The sequence below is a fragment of the Catharus ustulatus genome, chromosome 2 (assembly GCF_009819885.2).
Source record: "Catharus ustulatus isolate bCatUst1 chromosome 2, bCatUst1.pri.v2, whole genome shotgun sequence".
In the NCBI taxonomy this organism is placed as follows: domain Eukaryota; kingdom Metazoa; phylum Chordata; class Aves; order Passeriformes; family Turdidae; genus Catharus; species Catharus ustulatus.
In genome coordinates, this window is record NC_046222.1 from 23282165 (window position 1) to 23293229 (window position 11065).

General features: G+C 46.6%; 1 long non-coding RNA gene across 2 annotated transcripts; it reads right to left on the reverse strand.

The window, feature by feature from the left end:
• Positions 1-501: 501 nt before the first annotated feature.
• LOC117010572 lies at positions 502-7850 on the reverse strand. 2 transcript variants are annotated; one of them, XR_004420714.1, is made up of 3 exons: positions 7383-7850; positions 1904-3643; positions 502-1501 (listed from the first exon to the last, which is right to left on the reverse strand). It is a non-coding gene; the product is annotated as an uncharacterized LOC117010572 (long non-coding RNA). The 2 variants fall into 2 exon arrangements; XR_004420713.1 differs by lacking the exon at positions 7383-7850 and adding an exon at positions 5676-5753.
• Positions 7851-11065: the final 3215 nt, after the last annotated feature.

The following is an 11065-nucleotide window of genomic DNA, read 5'->3' on the forward strand; positions in this document are numbered from 1 at the left end:
TGTGTGTCAGCTGAAGCTCAGACTAATGTAAATCTCCACCTGAGACTTTATAACAAGCCACACAAAATTTGTCTTGCATGATTTCCAGAGTTATATTCTTGGCACTGAAGAAGAAGTAAACTTTGTCTCTGAATTGTAGAAAATGACCCATGACTCACCTTGGGTGTTCAACCTCCAGAGTCGCCCAGGTGAACTCCCTTAGGATATCTTGTCACATCCATGGACTACACTAGCAAACTTTCCCCAGTTTCTGAGTGAGCAAAGTGTTTCCCATACCTTTGGTGGTCCCCTGGCTTAGCCCACTCTGGGCTGAGGGAAACCTCCCTTCCTGGGGGAAACTGCAACAGGAACTTCAGGGTTTCCTGTTTTTTGACAATGCCAGCAGCTTCAAAGCACACTTGCCACCTTCATTGCTCTACTGAGGTCGCAAGCAAAAGACTATTGTTTCTCATATAATCACTCAAATTTCTAAGTCTGCTTTCCTTTATCCAGCAGGAATGTGAAGCACTCTGTAACAGACATTTTTAGTCTCCTAATCTACAACACTTTGTCCATTTTTATTAGTATACAGAGCTGGCATCAAGTCTGAACAGGGCTACTCCCTTGTTGATGATGAACGGAAAAAGCAAAAGAAAATTATGCACTTCTGTACCTAAGATCACTTTTGTTTATTAAAAATGGAATTATTTTTCTCCATGTAGGGCTACTTTTAAAGAGGAAATAATTTTCCTCTAGCTTGGCATGAAACTGTGAACATTAATAATAAGAGAAGAAAGGAAATGAAAACCCATTTCTTTCAGAGGAACAACACTGTGGCTGAGAGGCAGGGTTTGCAGAGAGGTGGTAGCCTGTACAAGACAGACTGGGATGCTTGGGTCTCCGCAAATGCATCAACCTACAACCCAAACTACAAGCTGCATATAGGTAAAAAGGCACTGCTTAATTTAATTATGGTAGTTGATTAAACAAGTTATGAGTAAAATGTAATTAGAACTTCAGGAGCAATGGATGGATGCTAAGCCAAGAGAGAGATTCGTTATCTGTGGTGAGAGAGAGGAAGGGTACAGGTCATTGGTGGATGGATAACAAGGAAGAGTTAATTGAGGTGAACTGAAAACCACTGATGAGGCCTCTTTCTGCTAAGCCCATAATTATGCTTTTCTTACATTGAGACAGTCCTCTGCTGAAGATTTTTGTGACCATCCTTAGGACCCTGAGATGGAGAGGAAGAACCAGTTTCTCTCACTTGAGGTGAGGTCTAATGGAAAATTTCATTTTCCCCCCTCCGGGGACTGGGTGTCCCCATCCTTGGCCATTTATCTGTGTACTGTCTGTGGTTTAAATTTCAATGAAGCCTCATTCAACACCTGTCTGTGCAGCAGCTCATTGTTTAAGTGTGGAGATTATTTCACTGTAGGTGCTGTAGGGCAGAGGCTCCTTCCTTATGTTTGCCTAGGTCCTGAGTCTTTCCTTCTTGGGTCTTTCTCCCTCTGAGGCAGACCTGAATGATTTAGAAAAAACAGAGCGAAAGGTAGGAAGTTGCTTTCTTTAGAAGTTGCTTAAAGACCAGAAGACAATTCCTGTTTCAATGCCAGCACCCAGCAAAAGGGTGAACATTTCCTGCATGCTGGCACTTTGGCATCTTTGACCCTGCTGCTTCTCAGAAGCAAAGAAAGAGAAGACCTACAGCTGTGAGTTGTCTCCTGCAGGCTCTTCTCCATGCATGACAGCCAAGTCTGGTGCCAGACACTCCACAGGGCATGTTTGGCAGCCAGGGCTGGAAGAAGAGGGTGTAATGCAGGGTGCATGGTCTGGAAAGACCTCACATGCCGACTGGTCTCTAGGAAAATGCCAAAGGCCAATCACCATCCCATCTCACATCCCAGGGAAGGGTTTTGCTCACCCCAGCCTATGGGCTGTGGCTGGATGCTGGTGGCTGGGGAGGGCTGGCTCTGCCTGGCCGTGGCCTCTGGGCTGTTGGCACATGCTGCTTGCGGTTCCTCGCTGGCGCACAGACCATTAATAAGAGTTTCCAGCCTGTCACTTCCATGTTGAATCCTTTGAAAGCCGCACTCCTCTGGGCCCATTAGAGGGAGGAACTGTCTCTGTTGAAACATATGGGGCTGTCAGACTCTGTCTGTTGCTCTGAAAGCTGCTGCCGCTCTTGCTGTTTGCTTATGGGGGGGCAGCAGCTGTCTGGAGGAGGCTGTGATCAGGATGGGTACTTGGGAAGGGGCTGGGGGAAGATAGCAGGTGAGCTGGGAAGGATGCTGGTAAACAGTGTGCTGGTAGCTGGTGGGCTGCTGTAGGATATTGGAATGCTGGGCAGCTCAGGGGGATTCCCTTACACTATGGGTGTGAGAGGGGGAAGAGGTACATCTGAGGACAACTAAGTGGTGAATATCAGGGAGGGTATGTAGGGGCAGGCTGAGGCAGCAGGAGACATGGCTGACACAGAGATGTAGGACTTGTCTGGAAAAGGAGAGGATGGCAGCAGTGTTGGGTGACTCTATGGGGACTCTGCAAAAAGGAGGCTTTGGAAAGCATCATGTGTCATATGGTGCTGGAGTTTCTCATTAAGCAGCACACCAGCCCCCCAGCTCCATTTGCAGAAACTGAACAGGATTTAATGGAGTCCCTTGACTTTTTCCTCTGAAATATTCATAGGTTTTAGCAGTCCATTTCATGCTCACCTCCTTCTCCATTAACGAGCATCAAAGAGGGACTGGGTGGAAAGTAGGCTGCTGTAGAAAAAGGGACCTGTTCCTCTGCCCAGGGACTGCTGGGAAGCAATCCATTCCTGGGCTGCTCCATGGCCCTCTCAGTAGGTCTGCAAAATGACTGGAAATGAGCCCTGGGCAGCATGTACATGGAGGTGATTAATACAGTGGAAAAGGAAGGAAACCAATTAAGCAGAGCGCTGTCTGGAGCTGCTGCCCCCACCCTTGTCACACAGATACATCACGCCTGTCTCCCTGTCTGTCTTCATAATATGCAAAGCCAAGAGCTCTGTAAGAATTGCACAGGCTGACAAAAAAATGCCTGGAGGCAATTACTTTCCTTCTCGCCTTAGCACTAATGTTGTGCTAGGATACAGGGCAAGTCCAGAGCTTCCATGAGACAGCACAGAAGCACAGAAGTTGGATTATGGATGCCTCATGTAGTCTGCAGTACTTGGAACAGCAAGGATTCTGGCTGGGAAGTTTGGAGAAAGAGTGCAATAAATAGTGTGATTGCACTCCGGTGCATTAAATGCCACAAAAGATCGGGACAGGTGGGATCTCAGAGCATTTTCCAGACCTGGAACTAAACCAGGGCTCTAATAGTCTAACTGATATATCCCCACCAAAGTCTACAACCAAGTACCTCTAGGATTCTAGAGAAAGGTGTCCCTGCTTATGATGGGGGGGAAGGTGTGGGGGTGGAACTAGATGATCTTTAAGGCCCCTTCCATCCCAAAACATTCTATGATTCTATGATTTTGGGGGTGGGGAGTAGCGCAACTCTCACAACTTTGCTCTGGAGTCAAACCTTTTTTGCAGCAGTCACACTCCTAAACCATGCAGTTTAAAGACTCCATGGACAACAGTAGAACCTGGGTAGTGCTCTAGGAAAACAGAGTGGTCCTCCACCAGTGGTATGCCTGCAAAAAGCACAAGAGATGCTCAACAAAATCTACATGCTAATGAGTTGTCAGAGAGAGAAAACAGGATTATAAATGTACCGTTTTTTGTGGTTCCTTCCCACTGGATTAAAACCAAAATAATGTCACAGATGCAACGTCACCTATTTATTTGTGCTCTCAAAGCACTCACTAGTCAGGCTGCTTCCCCTTCCCTCCCATACACCCATACATGCGTGTGCTTGCATGTGTCCTAGGAATCAGATGTTTATGCAAGTGTTCGCAGGATGTTCCACATCTCCCTGAAATGATAATCAGCTTAATTACTAAGCATTCAGCAAACACCCACAGGCTCTTCCAGGGCAGCTCCCTGCAGCATCTCCATGAAGGAGTCTGTATGTTTTTCCTCCACTGCCACAAACAGCTCCTGACTAAGAGCTCGGGCCCTCATATCTGAGCTGCTGGGTTGTCTGGTTATTTATTCGTTTCCAGGAAAGAAGAGAGACATTTGTAAACCAGCAGCAAGCCATGACCAGACACTGAGAGTGTCTCAGGGTGAGACTTGGCTACCTCTGATTTTTTGCATCAGTCTCTCCATGCAGAATAGAGATGTGAACAATCCTAGTTTTAACCAGGCCAGATAAGAAATTTAAACATGCCAGGTCCATAGTCTGGCAATTAACTCTCTCTGTAGAAAAGACAAAAATCATGAATCAAGTACCAAAAACTGTGGAACCATTAAGTTTTGCCACCCATGGGTTGCAATCGGGCACATCTGGGTGCTCAGCAGATAAGCACTTTTTAAAGAAATGAAGGACTGCTTGGTTTAGTGAGACAGTCAGAAAACACACTGCTGAGGTAAGAAAAGAAAGCACTTTCTGAGGCAGCAAAGTGCACTTCCTGTAAGAAAGAGCACCATTCATGGCTCTTCAAAACTTTTCCAAAGGATCTCCTAGACTGAGACTGTGGGCATTTTCAAAGATCATGGCCACATCTTCACTTTTAATCAGTGGACTTTTTATCAGCCCCCACAGCTCATGTAACTTCTCAGGTGATTTTGCTAAGCACCAGCAGAAGAAAGATTCAGGCTCCCCCTCATCACTCTGTAGTTACCATCTGTGAGTCTGACAAGATTTGGACTCTTCAGACAACTGTAGCTGACTTAATTTCCTTCCCTGTGGCACTGCACAAGCAAAACCCACATGATGATCCTATCACATTGTTATACACACTGAAAGCTTTTAGGGCTCTTAAGGTCACACTTCATTAATTTACTGCCTTTTTGTGGAGCTTGGGGACCACAGAGTCCAGAACCAGGGAATCCTTTTCTGTCTACCATTCTTGTCATCACATAACAAGAAATCTCCATGTAAAATACAAATCCTGGTGTCAGAGAGCATTTTGATCTGAAGCAAGGGAGAAGTTCACAAACACAGGTTCACTTCTCCACCCAGGAATGTTTACACAAGGAGATATGACTTTTCCTCTGTTCATAAAGGAAAATGTTAACAGTTTTGCCCAACCTTCCACATCCCAATTCATTAGCTACTCAAGACCCTGTGTATGTTAGACCTTTGCTCACACAGACACTTGGCTGTTGGTTGCCATCACAAGTAAATAAGATGCTCCAGCAGCATTTGAGTGCCTGGGCAGCTGGCCAGCTCCAGCTGTTCAAGTTTGGTTATAGTATTGCCAAGACCTAAGGACTGTCTCACATCCCTGGTGATATTTCCAGACCTCAGAAGTCTGCCAGCCTCAGCATCACAGCATTTCTATCACCCTGCATCCGGGAGCTGTCAGTATTCTTATCAGCGTTATCTGCACAACCCCTGGAGCACCATAGAAAGGATAATCATGGCAACAGAGGGCTATGAAGGCTTAAACCCTCCAGACATTTTGGGCAGGGTTCTGCCGCTTGCCCAGGGGCCTGGGAAGAGGTTGTGACAGAACAAACAGCTGAGCTAATTTCCCAGGATTTAGAGCAGATCAGATCAGTAACTGCTCTGCCCCGAAGTATTTATTCTGCTGGGAAAGGGATGGGAATAACACATACCTTTAAGCCTTGTTAAAAATATATGCCATGAAGACAGTTCCCCTCTCAGGCTAAAACTGTCTCCAGGGACGATCTCTGGGGAACGCCTGTGCAAGCGAAACACCCACTAGGGAATAGGTTTCTCAGGGGGCGTGTCTATAGGTGAGCACTCCTCTAAGTGGGATGCCTCGGGGGAGGGCACATTCCCGCATGATGTGCTGCTTGCCTCTGCCTTTCTCTAAACAGCGCATCCTGTCCTTGCGGCTTGGAATACGCTTGTCACAGAAAAGTCCGCACATGTAGGGTAGGACTTCCTTTTAGTTCATTCCTAGCCAGCTCGTAAGATCAAATTTTAAACTAGAAACACCTCTTGAGCCCGCTCAGCTGCTCATCAGTAGCTGCTCTGTGCCAGCTGAGCTGTGCCCAGAGCCTTGGCATTGCATATGGGCACAGTCAGTCACCCTGTACGCTTCTGTTAATATCCAGGTTTAAATGCCACTGCCATTCAACCGGCAATACAGTGACACAGCTACCTGCACTGAACAGCCTTTGCCACATGGTGACACAGTAGCTGGTGTAATAGGGAAGGAAAATGAGGATTTTAGGAGACCTTGACATAGGGAAGGCAAAGCACTACTGAATCACTGACTGGGGGTGCATGCTTTGCTCCCTGCTGGGGAATAGGGGAGGCAGGAGCAGCAGGAGTTTTTGGAGATGGTGGCAGCCAGCGAGCCCTGGAGGCTGCACGGCAGCCACAGCAAAGCATCCCTGTGCTGCTCAGAACAGTTCAGCCCTGCTTTCTGCTGCTGCTGAGACTGCTGGAGGGGAAAATTCGATTTGCCTTTTGTTCAGCCAGCCTTACCGAAAGCCTCCCTCAGCAGCTGGGTGAAAAGCAGAACCCTCTTATGGTGCCTGCACTTCGGTATTGGCTGAGTTGAGAGGGACCCCAAGAGCTGAGCCTCCTCCTCTCATAGCTGGCTCTGAGAGCTCATGCTATGGTAGAGGCACTGTGTCCCTGCCACAGAGACATCAGTGTTCCTCAACAGCTATGCCTGCTGCTCTGCTTGTGGTGGAGAAAGCCAGAAAGGGTGGCAGAGATCCTTTGGACCTGTGCTTTGCTAAATGAGGCTCAGGACCCATGGTGCATATGTGCACTCTCTCGGCTGATTGCAGATGCCTCCCAGATATGGCCTGCCCTTGTCCCATTTTCATCCCACCAGAGAATACCATGGCACATCCTGACAACGGGCAGCTAAAGAAGGGGCACAGTGCTCTTCTCCTTTCCTCACGTTACCACATTACATACTCTATTCTGGCTAGTCACCTCAAAGGCAGCTCCTGTAACATGTTCTATCTGAAAGGCACTCATGCTGGAGCAGCTTTTAAATTTATACTCCCATAAAATATTTTTTCCATGCAACATTTTTTTCATAAGCCATGGGACAGATTGAAATCTGACATGTTCAGCTGTCGCTGGATGAAGGGAAGAGCAGAAGTGACAGGAAATTTTTAGGAGAACTATATTAAACTCTGTGTAGGATTTTGATTTAGTAGTAACAGCAAAATGAAATTTCAGCTGATATTCCATTATCCTGTTTGCAGTGCACTCTAATAGCATCTCCATTCATAAAACAGTTCAGCTCCCGTCCTTTGGTGTTGATCTATTTGTTTTGCTCTAGAGCAATTTCCAACACACAATGAATTTACCTTATTCTTCTGCATACTTACGTATTCAGGAAAGGGACAACACCTTTCCAGGCTGCCACACTTGTATTTGCATGTTGGATCCTGACAATGGATCTTCCCAACAGCGCATTTCATATGGGCGACCCTCTACAAATGTCATTGTAAACACTTGGCCAGATGTACTTCTTCCCCATCTTTCAGACTAGTGGAGTGCACTGTGAGCAGATAGGCAATGAAAAGAAAGAAAAGAAAACACAAAAAGCTGGTCTAGGAAAGGGTGGGGGCTGAGGAGGAAACATTTTCTGTTTCCATCTGCGCACGTCCCAGTGACCCATTACAAGTGTGTGACTTGCCTGGTTTTGCAGAAATCACAGTATGCAGTCTCACCAGAGGGTTGCAATGCCTCTCCCATTAAGCCTGGCTTGAACTGGAAATCTTTTGTTCTTTTCGGCTCTGCCCTCACTCACAGAAGTCAGGCTGTGCAGCTGGCACCCAGGCAACTGTGAGACATCTGTGCGTACAAAAACAGAGGTGCCATGTTCTCTTTGCACTAATTCCTGAAAATTTCATCCTTTCTTTTTGGAATTTATAATAATGGGCCTCACTTTTTACTGATATTTTCTTAGGAACTCTGTGAGGTGAACACAAAGCACTACCAAATCCCACAGGTATTGTTTTAGCCCTGCTTTCTGGTGGCATTATAGATAAATCACCCTTTAGAGTGGGTTCAGCCCTTTAGAGTGGGTTCAGCCCTATTTGTCTCCCTTTTCTACACCCTTCCTATCAGACACTGAAATGCCTCAGCCTGCTTCCCTGCCTCCCAGCTCCTGCAAGAGCTTCTTGCAGGCAGCCTCTCTACACCATCATTAAGTTACTAAGCAGCCGAGATAAAAGGTTCCCACCTTCATAAATAATCAATGTGGGCCAAATGGCTTGTGCTTGCTTGACAAACTCATGCATGAGAAACAGAAAGGGAAGAGACAAACACTAACCCAGCAAGGAAAATAACCACACCTCATGCCAGTAAAGGTAGAAATAAAGTGAAGATTCAGAAAACAGAGAAGCAAGTGAACAAGAGTAGAAAAGAAAGGAGCTAAGCTCCCATCAAAAACTTCTTTAATCTGTATTAGCAAAGTATCTGGAAGCTGTTTTTGATTTAGCTAATTTACTCATTAAAAGGAAGTTACCTACCAGTCCCTGGGTGAGACTCAGCCACTGCCCATGCCTCTGATGGGTTTGCTCATGGCCATTTCCTGGCATTGGAGGGATGTAGATGTGCAACCAGTATCAGAGAGACCAGTAAGCCCAGCATCAGGGTCCCACTGCAAACACAGGGTGTGCACAGATCCATGACAGCCCAAACAGCCTTTCTCAAAGGCTGCTACAGCTCAGCTAAATGGGTTGTCCTACAAATTAAGTTTCTGAGGTAAGATTGCCATTTTAGAATAGAGGGACTTCAAGTTTGCCAAGCAGATGTCACACCTGTCCTTTACCTCTATGGCACGTGTCAAACACAGAGGCCCATCATTATCTGACATGGGTGAATCCCTTCTGTTTGATAGGTTCTATACCTAATAACTCTGCCATGGGAGAGGAGCTCACAGCCCAGCAGACTTATTGGTTTTGGTACATTAGTGCTGATTTTCACCACATGGGTGCCTGGTCCTTAAAGAAGGTGTCTGTGCTGAGAATCAAAATTGTACAGTAATGACAGAAACCTTTTCACATGACAGAGCTGATAGTAAGCATAATATCCCTGTGCTCTTTCTCTTTAGGGTCATCCATAGACATTGATAATGTACATATAAGGCAAAAAGCCCCAAAACATTTATGCCTGATTCACCACTGAGTAACCTCTCACCCCAATCTGGTGCCAAACTTTTACAGTGAGGCTTAATCCAGGGCGATGAGTCAGGTCCGGCACAGTTATCTCAGGAGGTTTCAATAAGAACTTTAGGCAGGTTCTGTTCTTCCTCTGGTATGAATCCCTACTGTTTGTAAGCACTGGACAGAAACTGCTGCCACAGTGAAAGTCCCAGGCTGTAGACTTTCCACTCCCTAAATTACTGCATTGCTTTGACTGAATACAAGACCCGGGCTGTCAAGTCTTGTTCCTTGTTCACAGGTGACCCTGGACTCAGTATCAGAAGGATGCACAGAGCAGTGCACAGGCTCCTCCTCACAACATGCACCTCTTTCCATCCTTGATGAGCTTTTGTCTCCTAGGGCAAGAGGATACAAGACTACCAAACAACCACATATCACAGACACAAAGCAAAAGAATGCAGTGGCATTGCCAGTGCTTTGGAGATTAACAGAGTTCAGCAATTCATTAATTTAAACTGCTCAGCCAACTGAGAAAGGGGACTATTCCTTCTGGTATGCAAGCAAAAACCACCTCACACAGCCATTCTCCTTGTGTCCCAAGCCAAACCTCCCTGACCTTAGCTGTGATCAGACTATCCCAGTTTCTCAGACTCCTGTGCGAAGCTGAACACAACAGATTTTGGCTAGCAGAGTAGTGATGAGTTCCTGCTCCTGTTCATCTTCGATGCAGTAAAAAACTGCTGCAGACACAAATTAAAAAGGGTGGGAGGGAGGATAACATCAAAACAAATTCACACTCCTGCTCTGAATAACTGTTTTCTCAGCCCTAGTATTATATAAAAGCAAGGGGGATCACTAAAAGGGCACAAAGGGAGAGCTCCCAGAGTACAGACAGTGAGCAAGGGAGTGAGTACTCTGGATTCCTTGGAGATAAAGTTTCATTGCTATGGAATCAATCTTCTGAGCGTCTCTTTGCAATTTTGTCTCATTCAGTGCCTCTTGAAATGAGCTTCCATTTGTCTGTCTGCTGCAAATTTTCCCTCGTTTGCCACATCAGAGTCATCATTAGAGGCACAAAGTGCCTCCAGTGCCTCTTTCCCCGCTTTCTTCAGTCATTCTCCTTAATAGCTCTTGGTTTGTTAACTCAGCTATCTCTCAGTGGCAATCAGATGCTGTTAGTCTGATCTAGCTGCCTCTGGATGCCCCATTTCTCCTGTTCCCAAGGACTCATTGCTGCCTGGGGTGGTTGCCTGGGGCAGGGGCCAGGGAGGTGCTTTAGAGCACTTGCAAACTTATATCTGCAATTGTTACAGCCCCTTGTGAGACATGTTTGGTATCTTTCTTTATTTCCATTTCAATTAGCTATTGGGGGTAACAAGTAGAAGAGGAAGGGATTGGACAACATTAAAATTGTCCTCTGAGCTTCTTGAGGACTTTGCCTTCAAGCTGATTCAAGTTTGCTTGGAGTCAGGACCTGCCTCCCAGCTGCTGGCTTACAAAGAGTGCCCACCTCTGCTGGCAGGAAATGGATCTGTCTCTACAGCCAGCAGCACAAATACTCACATCTTTTCCACAGCCCTCTGGACCTTGAGCACTCCAAGACATGCATCTCCCTATGGAGATGCCCCACTATATTATCCTCATGCAGACAGCAGTCCCAGACTGTGCTTGCACAGCCATTCCTCTTGCTCGCTGCCAGATCACTTGGCAGTGAAAGGCCTGGCTGGGCTCTGGTGCACAGTCTGCCCCAGAAAGGGAGCACACACTGCAGCTTGTGCTGGGTACCAGGGCTATAGCAGCTGCAGCCCCATCCTGCATTGTGGGAGGCTTGCCCAGATGCCTGTCAGCAGCTCTGCTGTGCCAACGGCTGCCTCAGGAAAGCCTTTCAGAAGAGCCCC